Raw genomic sequence first — 4,494 nt, 5'->3', positions numbered from 1 at the left:
ACACACGAGCAAGCACAGACACATACTGTCTCTGTATTAGCCTCTCTCCCTCTTTCTCTTTTCATCACTCTGAAGTGCACACAGACATACGCACATCCTTGAGCCCAAATATCCAACAACAGACATCACACACATATACATTTGTGTATACACATAAATTTATACATAGACACGCATATCCACTCACACGCAGACACATACATACAGCATTATATACTTGTGCACTTCGCCATTTACACCCGAAGTGCAAACATTCGGTCGAGTGCCTACATTTATACCTAAATTTGTACGTAATTGTGGTGAAAGCAATAAATTTAGACTGGAGCAATCTGAAAGCCATTTGGGGTAGAGGCGGGAAAATATAGAATGCGTGTCTGTATATCATTTTATACAGACTCGCGTCTATCCATCCTTCTGTCTGTTTGCATCTGTGTGTATCTCTGGATGTGTGTGTGTGTGTGTTGAGTGGCAATATTGAAGGTCGTCTTGACAGCTGAGCCGAATTTGCCTCAGTGACCCGTCCAATCGGAAGAAAAACCGGAAAGTAATAGTTATATCTTGAAACCGTCTTCACTTATTCAACTCCTCTCTATCCCTATTTCACACACACACACACACACACACGCACACACACACACACACACACACACGCACACACACACATACACACATACACACTCGTACACACACATACTCTCTGTCTCTATGACTTTCTAAATATCGTTTTATTTGTCTATCTATCTATCTGTCTATCTGTCTGTCTGACTATCTGTTTATATCTGTATCTCTCTTTCTCTCTCTCTCACTCTGTATATATATATATATATATATATATATATATATATATATATATATATATATATATATATATATATATAGATAGATAGATAGATAGATAGATAGATAGATAGATAAATAGACATATAGATAAATAGACAGACAGATAGATAGATAGATAGATAGATAGATAGATAGATAGATAGATAGATAGATATCTTTTTTTTATAGCCACACAGGGCTAAATACAGAAAATGGACAAATTACAAAGTAGAGCTTTTTTTAGGGGGGGGATAATTTGGATCAAAAGGGATCGCGGGAAGAAAAGAAAAAAAAAACGTGTGTGGGGGGGGGGGGCGATCAATAGGGATCGTGTATCACAGTCGATGTAAAAAACGGGGAACAGATTAGGTTTATCCGTGGAGAGAAAAGCCTACGGAAAAGACCACGGTCACCTCAGGCTTTTTTTTTAAAGGTACATGAAAGTAAGTACCTTCTCTCTTTTTGTCTCTTTTTGTTACAAGTCTATGCTTAAAATGGTGTGGTCTTTCATTCTTACCATTCTTGCCACATTTACCCATTTTTTATTGAAACTTTCATTCGACAACACCTTCCTCTCTATCCTCATCCTCCTTTTCAAGTGGTACTTGAAAAAGTTGACGAGGGACTGACCAGAGAGGAAAGTGTTTGTTTGTAGACCTTTCAAACGCGTCCACCACACGCATTCTTTTGCCATAGCTATCAGTTTTACAAAAACCGTTTTTCCTTCCCGTTTAAAGTAAGGTGGCGGTACAATATTCACGATAGACTCGGCTGATAAGTGGGCTCGTCCCACACGCGACAACAGCCGTTCGACGAAGGTCCACAGCTCTGAAATATCTGGACACTGCACGAGTGCGTGCAGAACGGTTTCGTCGCTCTGACCGCATCTCGGGCAGGTCGGTCCGGTGGTTTTCGAACCGTGTCTGTAGATCTTCTCTCGAACTGGTAGTGCGTCTCGATAGCATTGCCAAGCCAGGGATCTCTGGAAATTATCCATAGGCCCCGGCCCGAACGTCGTCTTGAAAAGGCGGGTTAAGAATTTCTCGTCGACACCCAGGTTTGCCCCGAGAGTGTCGTCAGACCTCCCCTCCACTAGTCCTCTATAGAACGCATTGGTCGTTTGGAAGTTGCACAAGTTTGATCCCGTGCCGGGCAGAAGTATCCATGACAACCTCCACCTCATGCGCTACATCATGGACAGGGTAGTTAAGGATCCTGGCATGGGTGGGGCGCTGATCAATTTAGATCAATCTAAAGCCTTCGATAGGGTCGACCATCGATACCTAGCGGCCGTCCTCAGGGCAGGTGGCTTTGGTCCCGTCTTCCGCGGTTGGATCGCTGCCTTGTATAGCGGCATCCGATCGGTAATACGGGTAAACGGTCACCTGTCAAAACCGTTCGACATCACGCGTTCGGTCCGTCAGGGATGTCCCTTGTCGGCGCTTCTGTATGTATTGACGATCGAACCACTACTGCGGAAGCTGGCGACACTGAGGGGTATCCCACGAGAGCTGGGTTGCGGGACGAGCGTGTCTGCATATGCGGACGATGTCACCGTCATAGTGTCGAGCGAAAAGCACGTCGAGATGCTAGGCGAGACACTTAAAGAATACGAAACGGTGACAGGAGCAAAAATTAACCCGGAAAAGTCAGTGGGTTTGTTACTCGGCACCTGGAGAAGCAAGCCCATACCGTCCAACAGTGACTCCGTAGTGGGACGCTGGACGGACGGACCGGTTAAACTGCTCGGGGTCTGGTTCAGTCCGGACCTCCAAATGGATAAGAACTGGGACGAGATCACCAGTAGAGTGATCAAACTCAGCCAAACATGGGCTGAGAGAAAGTTATCTCTAAAAGGCCGGGCGGAGGTGGCTAATGTGTATATCGCATCAGTCATCGATTACCGCCTGACCGTCGTGCCTTGTCCCGATGCCACCATCACGAAACTAGAACGCATACTTTTCCGCTTTCTGTGGAAGGGTGGCGTTCCGATGGTGAGGCGATCCATTTGCTGTCAACAACCGTTACGTGGAGGACTGGGGATGCCGTGGTTAATGATGCGCAGACATGCGCTGAGACTGCGGCATCTCTGGAACTTCATTGACGACGGTGAAGAGGTGTGGGCGCCGTTTGTGAGGCACGCCTTCCCGCAGCTCGTCTCACTCACCGAACTGCAAACATGGATCAGGAAGAGACCGAAACTGGGCGAATGGCACCGCGAGTGTCGCCAAGCTCTACAACAGCTCTGCCGTCCGGGATCAAACTTGTGCAACTTCCAAACGACCAATGCGTTCTATAGAGGACTAGTGGAGGGGAGGTCTGACGACACTCTCGGGGCAAACCTGGGTGTCGACGAGAAATTCTTAACCCGCCTTTTCAAGACAACGTTCGGGCCGGGGCCTATGGATAATTTCCAGAGATCCCTGGCTTCGCAATGCTATCGAGACGCACTACCAGTTCGAGAGAAGATCTACAGACACGGTTCGAAAACCACCGGACCGACCTGCCCGAGATGTGGTCAGAGCGACGAAACCGTTCTGCACGCACTCGTGCAGTGTCCAGATATTTCAGAGCTGTGGACCTTCGTCGAACGGCTGTTGTCGCGTGTGGGACGAGCCCACTTATCAGCCGAGTCTATCGTGAATATTGTTCCGCCACCTTCCTTTAAACGGGAAGGAAAAACGGTTTTTGTAACACTGATAGCTATGGCAAAAGAATGCGTGTGGTGGACGCGTTTGAAAGGTCTACAAACAAACACTTTCCTCTCTGGTCAATCCCTCGTCAACTTTTTCAAGTACCACTTGAAAAGGAGGATGAGGATAGAGAGGAAGGTGTTGTCGAATGAAAGTTTCAATAAAAGATGGGTAAATGTGGCAAGAATGGTAAGAATGAAAGACGACACCATTTTAAGCATAGACTTGTAACAAAAAGAGACAAAAAGAGAGAAGGTACTTACTTTCATGTACCTTTAAAAAAAAAAGCCTGAGGTGACCGTGGTCTTTTCCGTAGGCTTCTCTCTCCACGGATAAACCTAATCTGTTCCCCGTTTTTTACATCGACTGTGATACACGATCCCTATTGATCGCCCCCCCCCCCCACGTTTTTTTTTTTCTTCCCGCGATCCCTTTTGATCCAAATCATCACCCCCCCAAAAGCTCTACTTTGTAATTTGTCCATTTTCTGTATTTAGCCCTGTGTGGCTATAATAAAAAGATATCTATCTATCTATCTATCTATCTATCTATCTATATTATGAATGTAAATATATATGCGTGTGTGTGTGTGTGTGTGTGTATGTGTGTGTGTGTGTATGTGTGTGTGTATAAAATATAATTGCATTCTATGATGAAACGTACTTCCACAACCGTAGAAGCGATCACAAAATTTCACAACCGTAGAAGCGATCTCGGTCCTTCTGATCCTGTGATGTAGTTATATAAATGTGTGTGCATACATGTGTGCTTGTGCGTGTGCTTGTGCGTGTGCTTGTGCGCGCGCGTATGTGTGTATACAATTGCATATACATTTGGAATAGGCTTTCGTTAAGCCATATAATATACTTACCACGAGACTATTTCTGTTTAATCACTTTTATCAAGTGTTTCCTTCTTTATTCTTTTTTTTTTTCTCATGTGAGTTGCCAGCAGTTTGTTTGAAACGCTATGTCGTTAGGGT

This window comes from Octopus bimaculoides, chromosome 16, assembly GCF_046866305.1.
Source record: "Octopus bimaculoides isolate indiv1 chromosome 16, ASM4686630v1, whole genome shotgun sequence".
Classification (NCBI taxonomy): Eukaryota; Metazoa; Mollusca; class Cephalopoda; order Octopoda; family Octopodidae; genus Octopus; species Octopus bimaculoides.
This window is presented reverse-complemented; position numbering follows the sequence as displayed.